Source organism: Macaca fascicularis, chromosome 14 (genome assembly GCF_037993035.2).
Source record: "Macaca fascicularis isolate 582-1 chromosome 14, T2T-MFA8v1.1".
Classification (NCBI taxonomy): Eukaryota; Metazoa; Chordata; class Mammalia; order Primates; family Cercopithecidae; genus Macaca; species Macaca fascicularis.
Window position 1 is genome coordinate 104,480,869 of NC_088388.1, and position 18,018 is coordinate 104,498,886.

The 18,018-nt window shown below is 32.8% G+C and overlaps 1 long non-coding RNA gene across 1 annotated transcript in view; it reads right to left on the minus strand.

Moving 5' to 3' along the window:
* Positions 1-323: 323 nt before the first annotated feature.
* LOC123568699 (uncharacterized) overlaps positions 324-18,018 on the minus strand; it is a 135,802-nt gene continuing 118,107 nt past the window's right edge. Inside the window, exon 3 of the long non-coding RNA XR_006692162.3 lies at positions 324-462. This is a non-coding gene — a long non-coding RNA (uncharacterized lncRNA). The remainder of the gene's footprint in view (positions 463-18,018) is intronic.

Below are 18,018 nucleotides of genomic sequence, written 5' to 3' on the forward strand. Positions count from 1 at the left end.
CATGTTTCTGATAAAAGATGAATATATGTAGTTTTTAAAATCTATGCTCCTTTATCTACTGTTTTTGTGAAAAATAAAAGTGATTACTAACCATATAACATACATGTCTTTGAGGACTCAGCCATCAGACAATGAACAAACTCTGTGCTACCGCAGTTATGCTGCATGATTCTGCTGCATTATAATATAAAGTTGTATACTGAAGGAAGGAGCCTTGAAGAGTTTCACCCCAAATAAAAATTAACGAATCATTTCTAGTGTTTTGATATGAGCGTAAACATAAAATCTCACTTTAATACTGAAGGCATGAAGAGCAGATGAACAAAGCTGGTCAAGAGCAGCTGGGTGGAAGCTCAGGCTGGAGATGCAGGAGCTAAGGGTTAAGGGCTGCTGCAGGTCAAGAATAGCCAGGGGTCTGGACCTCAGGGCCTTGAAACGGAGCTTACACAATTTCAGTTCTGCCTAAATGGGTGAAATGAAAGATAGATAATGTAGGAATTTAGCATGGGAAGGAAAAAACAAGTCAAGGCAGGCAGGTTTCAGTAGGTATAAAATTCCCAAGCAATTCAAAATCCCAAGTGTGGCTGACTCTAGATCTAGATTACTTTTACTTTGAATATTTTAATACGTTTTGTCAAACACAGGACCCCATGACTCATAAGTAGCTATGGGAAATGGTTATAATCAATGGAAAAGTCAGAAATCTCAGAGAAACTCTCTACCCAAGTCCTTTTTCTTAAAACTACCAACACATGGACACAAGTGTGACCTACAGTTCCTGTTTTATTTTGTTTTTCCAGAAAATAGAAGGAATATTCAATTTTGATGCCTGTGCTCCTTTTCTCAAGGTGTTCCACTGCCTTTATGGCCTCCGAATCTTCTTGCTTTGTTCAATTTTCCAGCGTTTAGATCTGCAAACAGAATTAAATTTCTACAAATTTAGTCTTTCATGCTATATTAGGGCTCCTGTAACAAAGTACCATACACTGAATTGCTGAAACAACAGAAATTTATTTTCTCACAATTCGGGAGACTAGAAGTCTGAGATTAAGGTCAGCAGGATTGGTTCCTCCTGAGGGTGTGAGTGAGAATCTCTTCAAGGCCTCTTTCCTGGGTTCTGATGGTTTGCGGGCAATCTTTTCAATCCTTGACCTGTAGAAACATTACCCCAATCTCTGTCTTCATGTTTATGTGCTGTTCTTCTGGTGTATCTGTCTGTGTCCAGACATCCCCTTTTTATAAGGATACAAATTCGATTGGATTAGGAGTCTACCTCACTCCAGTATGACTTGATCTTAACTAAATACCTCTGCAATGATCCTATTTCCAAATAAGGTCACATTCTGAAGTTCTGAGAGTTAGGAATTCAACATATAAATCTGGGGGAACACAATTCATCCCATAGCAATACTTCTGATCACATGGTTTGCACACAAACCTTGTACATGAATCTTATTTTAGACCCACCCACTGAAAAAGCTGATTGTCAAATAGAATGGAGGACATTGATTAACCTGGATTAAAACAGTAAATGTGATCACAGTCTTGTTATAACCACTTAAAGTTTCATGTCATGAAAAATTGTACTTTATTTCAGTTTTACAGTACCACTGTTTCCATCTTCGTGCTACCTCCTGACTCTTACTCTTTTGTGTTTGCTTTATAATTAGCATTCTCACAACATTTATCTCTACAAGATTGCCTTTTTATGACTTTAAAATCTCCAAATTGAAAGTCTTGTTCTGAATGTCCTATTCTCAGTGTCCTCTGACTCTGCGAGGATTCTGTTTAATGCCTCCTTTAGATTATCTCTGCTTCAGGATTCTAAGACGCTCAGTCTCCTGTCTTTTTCCTTATTTCTCTGACCACATGTTTTTGATTGTTTTGTCTGTTTCTCCATATCACTTGTCCTTCCATAAATATTTGTTGAATAACTGAATGGATGAATGAATGGGTTGATGTATGGATAGGTGCGATGGATGAATAAATTTTGGACTTTAAACCAATAGGAAGACAGTGCAAAGTTTTAACGACAACAACAAAAACCAGATTTGTCTATTTTTCTAATATTTCCCCACTATCTTTTTCTCACTCCAGTTTTTTCTCATACTTCTTTAAAAATATTATTTCAAAAATTATCCTTGATCACAAACTTTATGGGTATTCATTATTAAATATGCAATAAAAACACATTACCCCACAATTCTCCTCCCTATTTTCATACTGGTACTCTAAGATCAACATCAAGTGTTTTTTTAGCCTAAGTTTTCCTATTTCTCTGATTTTGATATTGTCGTTTTTTTTATTTCTCTGATTTTGCTATTGCTATTCTGCCTGGAATCTTGTTTGGCAAATAGTTTATTTACCTTTTCTTTAAGAAAATTACCTTTAAATTTATTGTCAGTTATTTTCCAGAAAAAAAAAAAAAAGTTTATCATCTGATATCTCTGTTACCTAGGGGTGAAAAAAAAGTCATTTATTTTACTCTGGGACTTTCTTAGATTTCAGTAATTCTTACCACTTCTCTATGATAGAAAATTAGTGGTTGTTAACTTCATACTGATAGTTATATCAAACTTTACTTATAAAAGTTATAGAATTCTTTAACTTTAAAAAAAAAAGAGCTCTATTTTTTATTTTTCCAGATCTTGGAGTTTTTAGGCAAAGGAGAACTAATATATGTCAGGCTCAGTGAGTTGTAAAAATTGTTTATGTAAGGATAATAAAAATATTCATATGACAAACTTATACAAATTCATATTGAAGATCCAACATCTTTTAGTATTAAGTATGTCCTTCAGAGAAAAATCTGGAAAATTAAATAGAAGAAAACACATATTCTTTATAAATTTCTGTTCTTCTTTTCAAGATGATGTTTTCAGTATGTCACTGTCACTGTTAGTGGTTACACTAAAAATATTGGAAACTCTTGTAGATAAAGTGTATTGTTACTTGTCCTTAGAGAAGACTTGAAAACATCTTGAAAGAAGCACTTATAACATCAAAACTTAAAGTTCTTTCATTTAAGTTGTTTTTAAAAATTATTCTAGGTTCCATTAATGTGAAGTGGGCTCTGAGTACAGGATATCAGCAATTTCATACAATTTTCAGAAAGAAAATAGTAATTGAGTTTTATATTAATTTTTAGTATTGTAGGATTTGCCATTATCAGAAAGTACATAGACAATTTTAAATAAATCTTTTAAAATTTTAGAACAGTTTTGAATTTCTGAAAAACTATAGAACTTTCATATGCCCACACCCACTGTCCCCTATAGATAACATCTTATATATGCTACAGTCATTTTAATTAATGAAAGAGTTTAATACAGTATTAACTAAACTCCATACGTTATTCAGATTTCCTTTGTTTTTACCTAAATCCTTATTCTGTTCCAGAAGACTATATTGTATATATTGTATTCCAGAAGACTATATTTGTTGTCATATCCCCCTGGGGTTGTCTTGGCTGTGGCATGCCCTCAGACCTCTCTTGTCTTTAAGGACCTAGACAGTTTTAAGGAGTACTGAACAAGTATTTTGTATAATGTCCTTCCATTGTGTCTCTCAGTCTGCTATTTCTCTTATGATTAGACTGGGGTTATGGGTTTCAGAAAGGAAGATAATAGAGGTAAAGTGTTGTTTTCATTATGTCATATCAGGAGTACATACTATCAACATGACTTAGCACTGTGGATGTGGACCTTGCTGAAGTCAACTAACTGAGATAATGTTTTTCAGGTTTCTCCGCTATAAAGTTACTTCTGCACCAATGCTGCCCCATGCTCTTTGGAATAAAGATGCTGTGCACAGACTGCTCTTAAAAAGCAGGAGTTATTCTCCATCTTTTTGAGGACAGAGTATCTACATAGTAATTTGGAAATTTTTTGCATGGGAGATTTAACTATCCTTCTCTGTTTATTTATTTATATAAGTACAAATTCATGGATATTTAATTTGTAGTTCAAATTATAATCTAATTATACCTTATTCATTATGTTACATTACAGCTCAAGATGTTCCAGCTTATGTCACTGAGGACTTACATTGGACCCTGAGTCCCTTTGACATTTTATTCTGTTTTTTTTGTTTGTTTGTTTGTTTGTCTGTCTGTTTTTATTATCACTTCCTTACTCTCTGGCATGCTCCAGAATAATCTTGAATATTTCCAACCCTAGTTATAGAATGAGCCATTTTTCCAAGACGTCGGGTTTCTTTCACTGGGGAATGATATTAGAAACAAAGATTTGGCACTAGGTGTGCTCACAGCTATTGGAGTGTTGTTACTTCTAGGCCCTCTCAGCTAACAAAAAATGGGATGATATGTGGACATAACAACCCATTAATACACACACGCACACACACATAAATTTCTATATGTAAATTTCCTTATCTTTTGTATCTAAATTAAACTAAACATGGGTTCATACTGACATCTTGCACTCCAATCTAGCATCATATGGATCATTTAACTTCTTCATAATGCTTTTGTGTAACCTTCCAACCCAACAGTGTAAAATTGAGCTCCCACCATCTTCCAACCATTTACTTAGTTGTTCAATTCTAGTATACGTATATAGCAGTCTCAGAATTTTTAACCTGTACCCCTATAGGAAATAGGTTTATCAACTAGCATATAATGTTTATGTACAATTTCTCTGCCTTTAGCCTTAAAAAGTCCTGATATTTCAAAGTTATTGAGGTCAACAACTTTTCATCCCATCTCCTACAGTGATGTTGTTTCATATATTTGTAATATAGTTAGATTCTCTTGTAGACTCTGTATTCCATCCTGGTATCCCTAACCTTCACATGAATTTTGTAAATGTACATACGTTTAGGATCACTCTTTTTGTGATAACGTTTTGTGGGTATATGTTTTGACTGTGCCCCCACCCAAATTGGATCTTGAATTGTAGTTCCCATAAACCTCATGTGTGGTGGGAGGGTCTGTGGGGGAGGTAATTGAATCCTAGGGGCAGTTTCCCCCGTGCTATTCTTGTGATAGGAAGTTCTCATGAGACCTGATGGTTTTATAAGGGGCTTTCCCTTTTGCTCAGCTCTCATTCTATTCCTTCCTGCTGTCATGTGAAGGAGGACATATTTGCTTCCCCTTCTGCCATGACTGTAAGTTTTTTGAGTCCTCTCTAGCCATGTGGAGATATTTTGATACCAGTAAATCAAGTTTGCTGAAGGTTTTGTCATGCATGAGTGTTGTATTTTGTGAAATGCTTTTTCAACCCAAACATATTTTGAGCAATAATTTTAAGTCTTCTGTTTTTGCACTATAAAGTTTATATTATTTCAAAATTAAATTATATTGATTTTGATGATATTTTACATCTATTGACTTCTCTGATTATGTGCCAAACTGTTCTATCCAGTTTACACTACATTTAATAGCCTAATATTTTATGGGTATTCCACTGTATGGTTTGTTTCTTCACCTATGGAGGACAACTTGGTTGCTTCCAGCTTTTGGCAATTATGAATAAAACTGTTATAAATATTCAGTGAAGGTTTTTGTGTGAACATATATTTTCAAATTAGTTGGGCAAATACCAAGGAACATGATTGCTGGGGTCTATGATAAGACTATATTTAGCTTTGTAAGAAACTGGCAATCTGTTTTCAAAGTGACTGTACCATTTTGCATTCCCACCAGCAATGAATGAGAATTCCTGTTGCTCCATATCCTTACCACCAATTTTTATTGTTCATTTTTGGGGTTTTAGCTACATTAATGGGCATCTAGTGGCATCTCCCTGTTGTTTTAACTTGCAATTATCCAATAACAAATTAATACTGAGTATATTATTGTAAGGTTTTTTTCCTTCTTTGACACTACTCTGTCTTCTTTGGTTAGATGTCTCTTCTAATATTTTCACCATTTTTTACTTGTGTTCTTTGTTTTCTTATGGATGAGTTTTAAGCAACTTTTTCTATCTTTTCAATATAAAACCTATATCAGATATGTGCTTTGCAAATATTTTCTCCTAGTGTGTAGCTTATATTTTATTCTCTTAACAGTCTTCTTCGCAGAAGTTTTTAATTTTAATAAAGTCCCCCTTACCAATTTTTCTCATGGATTATGCTTTTGGCTTCATACAAACTCGTCACCAAACACAAGGACAAATGGGTTTTCCACTATGTTTTCTTCTAGAAGTTTTATTGTTTAACATCTTATATTTAGTTCTATTGTTAGGTCCATGTTCCGTTTTGTGTTAAATTTTGTGAAATGTGTAAAGTCTGAGTGTAGGTTCATTTTTTTTTTACTATGGACAGCTAATTGTTCCTTTAATTGTTTACACTACATTTAATATTTCCAATGTATCTGTGTTTCCCATTTTATTGATAAAATATCAATAAAATATCAATAAAATTAAAATAAAAAGAATTATAGTTTCTTCTCCAGCAAGATTCAGCTACATGTTTTGTATGTATCTATTTTGGGGCTCTTTATTCTGTTCCAATATCATACTGTCTTCATTATTGTAACTTGACAGTGATTCTTGAAAGCAGATAAGCGACACATCCTACTTTGTTTATCTTCAGTATTCTATTGGCTATTCTAGGACTTTGCCTTCCATATAAATTTAGAATCAGTATTTTGATACCTATAAAATGGCTTGCTGGGGTTTTCATAAAAGTTGCATTGAAACTATAGATCAAGATAAGAAGAATTGATGTTTTAATGATATGGATTCTTCCAATCCATGAACACAGAATCTCTATTTATTTCAATCTTCTTTAATTTATTTCATCAGAGTTCTATACTTTTTTGTATATAATCTGTACATACTTTGCTCAATTTATACACTAGTATATCATCTTTGGTGCTATTTAATTCTTTTAATTTCAAATTTCAATTGTTTGGTGCTGATATATAGGAAATCAAATGATTTCGATGTGTTGACTTTGTGGCCTGCTACTTTGCTATAGTCACTTACCAGTTTCTAGATTTTTTCTGTCAATTCTTTGGGATATTTTTTTACATAGACAGTCATATCATCTACAACTAAAGAGTTGTATTTCTTCCTTCCAATGTGTATACTTTCAATGTGTGTACCTCTTATTTTCCTTTTTGTATTATTGACTATCTAGGACTTTTAATATGATGTTAAACATAATGACGTGAGAGAGGACATCCTTGTCTTATTGATAATTTTATTGAGAAAGTGTCCATTATCTCATCATAAAGTATGATGCTATTTGTAGGGATTTTGTCAATGTTCTTTATCAAATTGTGGAAGTTTCCATCTATTTCACGTTTGCTAAAGTTTTTATTATGTGTTGAGTGTTGGATTTTGTGAAATGCCTTTTAAATCCATATCTATATTGAGCAATAATTTTAAGTCATATTTTTCTACTATAAAGCTTATGTCATTTCAAAATCAAATTAGATTGGCTTTGATGATATTTCAAATTTATTGACCTCTATGTGCCAAACTGTTCAGTGTAGTTTATCCTACATTTAATATTTCCAACATATCTGTATTTCCCATTTTATTGGTAAAACATGAGACCGACAAAAAGTTAAATAAATTCTCTTTTTCCCCTTTTACATTTTCTGTATCTATATTCATTTTGTATTCTAGTTCATCATACCCCATGGCTTAATATGGCTAATGACTCCCAAATTTGTATTTGTAGCTTCAATCTATTCTCTCAGATTCACTCTCATATGTAATGTCAATAATCGTACTCAACATTTCTACTTGACAGCTCCAAAAGTACCTTGAACTGAACAAGCGTAAAAGGGAACTTCAGATACCCTTCTTTGTTATTCATCCAGTTTGACTTTTTTCCCAGTCCTTTAAAAAGGTGCTACTATTGTTCAGAAATTTGCACAGAATCAAAGGACTTCCCTTAATTTTTATCTTTTTCTTGTGTTCTACACCCAATCCATCTGAAAATATGTCCACCTTTGCCTTCAGAATATGTCCCAAGTGTGATCATTTCTCATTATCTCAACAGCTTTTTTCTAGAACAAGCTGTAATCATCTCTTGCCTTGACTACTGTGATAAAATATTACCTTTTCTCTCAGATTTCAAATTTGCTTTCTATAGCCTATTCTCTGCACATCAAATACAGTGACCTTCCTCAAGTATGAATCAGAACACATCATTTAAAACAACCCATTGGTTTCACATCAACTTAGAAATCAACATTGTGGCATGACCTACTGTCGCCTGCATACTTCTGCAGTTCTTATACACACATGACAGACTATTCTGACTCTGAGTATTTGCATGTCCTGGCTTCTTTGTGTGGACTGCTCTTCTCCAAAATTTTTGGTATGACTTGTTCTTGTACTTCATATAGGTGTGTGCTGAAATGTTATTCTTCAGGAAGGTTTCCCATGATTATATTATACACAAACACTGGTACTGACTTTGATTGTATTTTTCAATTTTTCATAGTGCTTTCACTACCTGAAGTATCACATATTTTAATATTTTGATGCTATATGCTGTGCATTTCAGGGCTTATAATAATAAACCCTGGGAAGGCAGGAACATTGTCTGTCTTGTACACTATGGTATCTCTAGTACCATATAGCAGGTGTTTAGCAAATATTTGTTGAATGAAAAAAATTGCTGCCTATAAATAGTAGAACTTGGATATAAAATCAGATCATCCTGACCCTTCAACAATTACTAATGCATTTCACCTATGGGAAGAAGTTTGCTGAAATTCTATCAGTTTCAAGTAGTTCTAATTATAAACAAAATCACCTATAAACAAGTTAGAACTGCATTGTATTCCTCCCCACCTACTATCCTTGCATCCAATTTCTTAGAAAGCACATTTTCTCCCTATATCAAGCATCTTTTTCTCTCCCAATTTTACTTTTGTATTCATAACCTTAAGATTCTCCAAAAGCTATTTTTTCCTCACTGTTCTTCTACTGATTCTAATTATCATTAAACGTGCCTTAATTTTACCAATATTCTAAAAAGAAAGGCTCCCTAGTGCCTTAGTCCCTTCTGTGCTACTATGAAAGAATAGCTGAGACTGGGTAACTCATAAAGAATAGAAATGTATTAGCTCACAATTCTGGAGACTGGGAAGTGCAACATCAAGGGTCCAGTGTCTGATTAGGGCCTTTTTGCTACATCATCTCATGACAGAAGGTGAAAGAGCAAGAGAGAGCAAGAGGGGACTGGCCTTGACCTTTTATAATGGCATCAATCACACCTGTGAGGTCTCACCCACAGCAGCTCTCATACGTTGAAGTCTTATGCTTGCAGCACAAGATTCTGGGGTCTCTGGGGCAGCCTCACTCCATAGGATTCAGATGATGGATTAATATTTAGTCAGGGAAGTGACAATTATGTTTAAGGGATGATAATAGTAGATCAGTTAATCTTGAATAATGTGGATATATACCAAATATTTATTTTCTTTAGGCTGCTCACCATTTATTGCTGTGTTTTGTTAAGAGTATTGATGTGTTCTTTGTGTTAAATTGTTTAATAATAAACATTATTTGTAAAATTTGTATAATTGTAAATCAAATTGCCCTGCACTTTCCTCATCAAACCGTGGGTTCTACTGTTACTCATAACTAGTTAGTGGCTCTAACTAAACCAAGTGTACTATAGCTTGTATCTAAGATAGGCTTTTAACACTTAAAAGAAGTTATTTAAGGAAAGTAACAATAAGTATATGTTTATTCCAGCAACAAAGCCTTGACAAATAGTTCTTGTTAGATAGATTGCAACCATAACAAGAGTCCTGAATGCATATTAGTGTCTAGCTGTTATAATTCAGTAGCTAGAAAGAAATATTGTTTTATTATTTTATGAATCAATCATTATATTTAGAAGATTGAAAAGCAGTGAATCATACAGATAAAAGATTAAATAAGCAAACATGGGCAATCGAAGTAAAAAAAAAGTGAGCCCAATAGACCTGGAAATATGACCTAACAGAATTTGATGAACTGATCCAATGCTTCAGAAGAGGGGGAATATCATAGATAACAGTGAATTAATGTATTTACTTTTTTCACCTTCAATTTTTTCTTCCCTTTATCTACATAGCATTGTTAATCACATATCTTAAACATTCTATCATAAAAATATTCAAAGACTAACAATAGGAGAGAGAATAGTATAATGAATTATTTGAATATCTCAAACCTGACAAAAATAAATGGATCTTGGTCTCTATCTCTCCCTACACTCAAAAATCAAATCCACATGAATATTATAGCTAAAAGTGTTTCCAGAAGATGACATAAGGAAACATCTTCTTGGCTTCAATGTAAGTAAAAATGTCTTAAATGAATATAAAAGCCACTAACAGAGTAACAGTTAAATAAAAAGACTTTATTTAAATTCAGAATTTCTGTTCATTAAAAAATGTCATTAAAAGAGTACAAAGGCAAGCAGTGAAGCAGACAATAATATTTGCAGGATAAATTTATAAAGTTACAGAGGTTGTAACTAAAGGTAATTGTATGCATAGCCTGTAACTCAATAATTCTAATTTAAAGCTGCAGCTAAAAGAAATATATATATAATATATATATACACACACACACACACACACATGTTTAAGACATGCACAAAAATATTTATGTAAGCACTGTTTGTAATAGTTAAAAACTGGAAACAACCAAAATGTTATTTAATGTATTCAATGTAGAATAGACAAATTATATTTTGCTATACTCATACAATGAAGTAGCATACAATAAAGAACACTGAAAAATTATTGCTCTTTACAAAACCATAGATACATAAAAAAAAAAAAACTAAGAACCAAACACAAGAGTACATACCAAATTATTTCACTTATGTATAGAACAAAAACAAGTGAAAATACATTCTGGTGAAAGAAGTCAGCACATCGATCACGTAAGGTGGCAAAATGACTGGGATGGATGGTGGATGTTTCTGAATGATTTGCAATATGATCTCTTTTGGTCAGTTGGTGGTTATCGGAGTATGCTGTTATTATTTTACACTTTTCTGCCTGATACCTGGTTCAATAAAACAAATACTTACAGGGAAGATGGCAGTGGTTCCACAGTTAAGTGTGTGTTTTTAATTTCTGTGAATCCTCACATATAGCGAAAACAGAAAACAAAAGCAGACTCCCTTTACGTTTAAAACGAAACAAGGTGGAAGGCATCTCATACTACGAATGTCAAAATATAAATGGGAGGTGACAAACAACCAACATCCATAAGACTTGTGTGATGTCAACTCTTTCTGGAAGAAAGTAGAAGAAAGCAACAGAGTGTCTTTCTGTTCATTTACCAGTTTTCATAGTCATAGTTGATATATAATGGGTATGTTTTTGCTCATCTTTCTGAAATTTTCATCTATAAAATGTCTACATAATTCACAATTCAGTAAAAATGTTTACAATCTGAGAAAGAAACAAAGACGTAATTTACTGCAAATGTAATGCTCCTTGCTCTTTTTATTTAGGGGTTGATGTCTGGACAATGAATGTCTTAGTTCTATTAGACACATTCTTAGAAAAATGCTCATAGTAGGACTGATTGAATGCCTTTGCTTTCAGATATTAATTAGCATTTGTTGAGGGGAAACCAAAACACAGGGAATTTGCATGGACGTTCTCAAGGCCCTTCCTCAAGGCGCTTCCAAATTCTACTCGCGCCTTGTTCCAAAGCCAATGCCATACTTTAGAAGTTTTGCCATGGCAGTACCTGATTTACAGATACCAATGATTGCCTATTTCATTTTGCTATTGTTGCATGAAAAAATACCTCAAAATTTATTATCTTAGAGAAGTAATTTTTTTCTGTGTCCCTTGATTGAAATTCATACAAGACAGCAAGGTTAGCTTTTCTCTGCTCTAAAATATCTTGGAGCTAAGCTGGAAGACTCAGTGACTGGAAGCAACTCAACGATTGAAAACTTGGGTTATGTGAAGGTGAGGTGGATCATAGAAAGGCATCTGCGTTGTGATTTTATGACCTAGCCTTGGAATTACTCAGCATGACTCCTGATGCATTCCATTAGTTACAAGAGAATCACTAACGTCAGCCCAGATTCAGGGGAGCAGACATCGATCTCCATGTCTCAATTGGGAGGAGTAATAAATAATTTGTACGCATTTATAAAACCCCCACAATAGTTTTAATAGGTTTTTTTTGGAGTGAAAATACAAATACTTTCACTCCATCATATTAACTAGAGCTCTTACTGTTTTTTTCTCTTCTCTTAAAACAGTTCATTTTCAGTTACAAAGAAAAATAAATACTCAGAGATTTGAGAACATATAGAAAAATACAGAATAGAAAATCACTGATTCTTATAACCTTGAGTGCTCAAAAGTAGGTGTAAATTGTTTTCTTTTTTTTAAAAAAAATCATAACACAGTTGTCTTTCAGTATCCAAGGGGGTGGAGGCAGCTATTGGTTGCAGAATCGCCTGCAGATACCAAATCCATGGATACTTAGATCCCTTCTATAAAATGGTGTTGTATTTGTATATAAACTACACACATTCTCCCATATAAGTTAAATCATCTTCAGGTTACTTATAATACCTAACACAATGTGATATGTAAATAGTTGTTATACTGTACTGTTTAGGGGAAAATGATGGGGCAAAAAAAAGGTCTGCATATGTTCAGTATGAACAACCATCCATTTATTTTTTCCCAAGTATTTTCAGTTCATTGTTGGTTGAATCCATGGATGTGGAACCCGTTGTTGTGCAACCCACAAATACAAGGGACCAACTGTACTTTACAGCTATAATTATCCTTTAGAAATTTCATTATGCTTTGGCCATTTAATATTACTGTACTAGCTTTGTAAATACCACAACAAAGCTTCCAGGTGCAAAATTAAGGTGGTGCTTAAAGGACCTTCTGTTTACTGAATAATCCAAAAATTTAGGTTATTTGCATTTCTAATGCATAAATAATGCTGTTTTCCCAAATGTATTTTACTAACTCAAAATTTCAGTTCAAATTTTTTCTGTTATGTAAAATTATGTTTTATGTAGTTACTTTATTGATATGTTGCTGATCTCTCTAATTTTAAACTAGAAAACCTTCCTGTATCAAAGGGTTTACTAAATATTAATTTATATTTTCTTTATTTTTCAATTGCTTGTTTTTTTCCTGCATTGAACTGTTTTTGTTTTTTTCCTGCATTGAACTGTTTTGTTTGTTTGTTTGTTTTGCTGTGGAGTCTCGCTTCGTTTCCCTGGATGGAGTGCGGTGCCACAATCTCGGCTCACTAAAACCTCCACCTCCAGGGTTCAAGCAATTCTCCTGTCTCGGCCTCCCATGTAGCTGGGATTATAGGCATGCATCACCATGCCTGGCTATTTTTTTGTATTTTTGTGGAGACGGGATTTCACCATGTTGGTAAGGCTGGTCTCGAACTCCTGACCTCAGGTGATCTTCTTGTCTTGGCCTCCCAAAGTGCTGGGATTATAGGTGTGAGGCACTGTACCCAGTCATGAAAACTTTTAATCAAACCAAAATTTTAGTAGAGTCTGAGTGAGGTAAGACACTCAATATTCATTGATTTTTAAATTTACCTAGAAATATACTTTATTCTGAATATCCCCAATATAAAATACCACATTTAAATATTTGACATTTTTATTTTTTTTGAGAAAGGAAAAATAACTATTTCTTCAGTCAGGAGGACTTTGGTTTATTGCCAGAAAGTATTTCTGTCATTTATTTTTTCTTTTATTTTAAAAAGAAAGCCATAAATCATCTTGGCAGTCAATCATTAGTCTGACATCAAAAAGAAATCCAAAGAGGGTTGTCTACTGTTGTTTCAGTTAACAGAGTGCTGCTTAATAAGTTTCGATCCCAAAGTAATGAGATTGCATGAACAATTATAAATGTAGGTACTGGGATGCCTAAAAGGAAACCATTACTTTATTTCAAAGCTACTAGAAATTATTCAAACTCCTATATCTATTAAGGAATATAGTAAACTTAATCATTTTCTTGCAAGGAGGTGAGAAGGGAGAAGAAGTGTACCTCTTAGGGCTTAGACTGGGTTAAAATAAAGAAGTATGAAAAATCTAAAAATAAAGTGAGCACCCAAATACCTTGTTCCATCTACATCTGGGCTCTGCAAATGGAGTTTTATCATTTCAGGATATTCATGCCCCTTAAGGATTTTATCAGCTAGGTTAATTTAAAAGAGATGGCTTTTCATGAAGATGAGAAGTATATGTTTACCCAAAAGCGTATGTTTCAATGAACCTTTGTTTTTATTTTTACATTTTCTTTATATCTAAATCATGGGATATGGTATTTGAAGAATTGGTTCTATAGGGATGCTAGGTGAAGTCTTGCCAGTTTGTGCATGGGGAAATATGATATGTTTTAGAAACAAATAATTATGCATATATTAAACCTTTTTGATGGAATATTCTTTAGTAAGTGTAACTAAAACATGAATAACTGCAGGATTGTGTTTCAGTGTTGCCCATTGTTGTCTGAAAGGATAAGCAATTACTTCTTTTTCTAAAGCACCCAGGCTGACATAGCTGAAGATATTATTTGAGATATGTAATACAGAGCAACAGTTCTGACCCTATAAACTCCAGAAAAGTATTTCAAAAGGGTAGTTCTTCCTCTTGAGAGGGAACATTTCATTTTTCTACTAATTAAGGAAAAGTGATTTTCAGATGATTTTTAAAAATCTATGATAGATCTTAAAACAGAAGAAACTAAGGCTAAATGTGCAAATCTATCTGATATTCTAAACCTGTAAAAATAACAGCCCCAGAGCACTGTTAATTTTAAGGCATAGTATACGTTTGTAAGGGGGTCTACAGTTACAGGCATGTAAGTAAAGTCAAGTCCTGGGTATGAAATTCATTTTGTTCTATGAGATCATTGTTGGAAATCCTGTATCAGAAAAAAATTACACTAAATTGCATTCATACATATGCCCACAAAATTGATCACATTCCATCAGACCCGCCCCTAATATTTGCAGAGATTGTGACCATAATACAAACAAAGCCCTCATACCATATGTCAAAATACGTAAAATGTATAAATCAATTCTTCAAATTGCTGAAACATCTAAAAAACTCATTATATAAATTATGTTCTAACATCTTCCCCTGATAAATTTAACTGTTTAATGATCTGCCACATGTTAGGACAGGGAGAAACAGCCACACCAGCCCCTGGGCCCTGGACCTGCATATCCCCAGCCTTCTTTTCCTACCCTGGCTCTATCCTTCATCACAAGGAACCTTGAATCCACATGTGTGGATATTCTAAAACAGTCAGTTTCATCAGTTTTCCTTAAGGGCCACCCTTTGGCCCCTCTGTAAGCTTGTTGAGTACAGTGGCCGTGCAGTCTACCTTCAGGAGGACAAGCCAGGAAGTGTCTCAAACATGTTCTACAAGCTTCCTTGTTATAATTAGTTTTCCTTAAATTGTTTTAAAAATATATTTGAATAATTTTCCCATAGATATACACACCACAATAATTACTGGCAGTTATCTTCCTAAGCATTGCATTGAAGGTTGCAATTTTTATTTCTAAGCCTTTCCTATGTGTTAATTAATGATTGGACCATTTATTTGAGGGTAAGAGAGTTAAGAAGTGACAACTTAGAAGTTTTAGTTTTATCGAAACACAATTATATTCAGTTTTATTTATTTTACATAAAACTTAATTTATTTTACAACAAAACCAAATTGTTTTGTTATGAAACAATTTATTATTAAATGTAAACAACTCACTCTTTTCTTCTCGCATTGAAATTACCTGAAGTTTAGAGTGCTTTTCCCCTGTCCATCAGTAGGATAGCATTTCAGTACTTTAATTTGACAGCTCAGAGAATTGTGTTGGGCCATTACCAGGGAGCTATCTTCTTTGTCATTACTGTGCTCGACTGATACATATTAGCTTTCAGGACTGATTAATCCTTTCTGCCTTTCCCTCACTTCAGAGCCAGGGCTAATGATCTGCCCAAATTCTAAGTCCCAGAACAGAAAGCATGTTTGACCCAGCTTGAGCAAAATGCACAATCCTATTAAATCAGATGGGGCCAGGGATGCAGGTTTACAAAGAAGTATAAATAAAGAAGTGGATGGACGGACGGACGGACGGATGGATGGATGGACGAATGCATGGGATGGATGGACAGATGGATAGATCCAGGGATGAACAGATAGATGGAAGAATGAGTCTGTAAGGGTCTCTTCCTTGTTGGGGACAGTATTTCTCAGGAAAAAGAGTAGTTGTGTCACTACAGTAGATAAGCAATGATGTTGAAACAAGTAATTACCTATGATTCTCTTCCCTAGTATTATGTCTTTAGGGACTGATTTTCTACTTTGTAGCTGACTGTGAGCTGTGTGCAATAAACCTTTAAAACTTTTGCATTTTTAGTTAATTCTATTTAAATAAATATTTACTGATCATTTGTTATATGCTTAGTACTATGTAACTAAAATATTTAACAAAAAATCATTAAATTTAAACATTTTAAATTTACTGAAAGGATTATCTTTAACCAAATATAGATTGTAGAAAATATTATACGACCATAAAAATCTTAAAATATTTTATTGAGCCAAAAAAAACCAAGGAAAACATTTCATCAAAACACAGTAAAATAATAATACCGGCCTGATCATAGGATCAGTGTTAAATATGAATTAACTCCATCCTTCAGAGAACTATTTGCCATAGGTGCTATCATTATTATTACTATTCTCCCCTTTTTACAGATGAGGAAGCTGAGACAAAGACCTTATTAAGAAACTAGTCTCCAAACAGAAAATAATGGAGAGATTTTAACCCAGGCAATTTTTCATCATACCTCATCTCAAGAACAATTTATAAAATTCATTCTAGTATACATAAAATAAAATTTAAAATGCATCACCAAAAGGTTGAAACAATTAGTCACACAAAAAATAGAAAAAGAAATCAAAGTATTTCTTACTCTAATGGCAAAAATGAATCTCAGATGAATTAAAAAGTTAAATACATGAAAATCAATTCATAAATATGTATGTATTTATTTATTTATATATTTCATCTATTTATATATATTTACTAGTGTGTATTTCTCATATATAAAAATATATGAAAATAGGACCATAAATATACATATATAAACATGAAAATAAAACTATAAACAGATGTAACAAATGATGGATGTAACAGATGTAATTATTTATACATATATATAAAAAATGATCGAATTGGTGAAGAAGGGAAAGTCTTCTAAGTTTACAAGCAATGGGAAATTTTTTTTTAAAATAACTAGATTAACATATTACACTTTTAAACAACTAAAATTATTTGCTATTTATTATACAAAGTATGCTAAAATAAGTAAAGACAAATTAAGAATATATTTGCAGTAACTAGAGAAAATAAAAAATTATTATCACATAAAGAATTTTTAAGGGCTCAATTCATTGGCTCAAAGGATTAATATCTTTATAAAAGGAGGAGAGAGAGTATACAAACTACCAAGAGAAATGCAAAGATTCCAATATGTAAATAAACAACAGGAATACAATCATAAATAAATTTAAAAATGTAGAAAATATTTGTTCTCTTTGGCAATACCAACATTATAATTTTAAAATATTAATATATTATTTTGAACATTTTCATTAGCAAATACCTTTGGGTAGACACTAAAATGGTACTGAGAGCAAAATAAAAATGTTACTCTCATACATTGATGATAGGAGTAAAAATTTAATATCACATTATTAGTTGTCTTAATATCCATACACTATTATATAGAATTTTTCATTTGTGAGAACAGTCTCTGATCAAGAAAAACTGAAAATAATCTAGATTTTCAATCTTCAGTGGAATGTTAAGAAATCTACATTCTACAAATTCAGAGGTATATTAGACATTTCATTCTCTATATATAATGTACAGAATGTCTTTATGTAGAGAATGTATTATAATATCAAGTGAAAAATACAGGACATAATAATATATGTTTAGAAAAAAATTTGTTTTTTATGTCAATCATTATTGATCTATATAACTA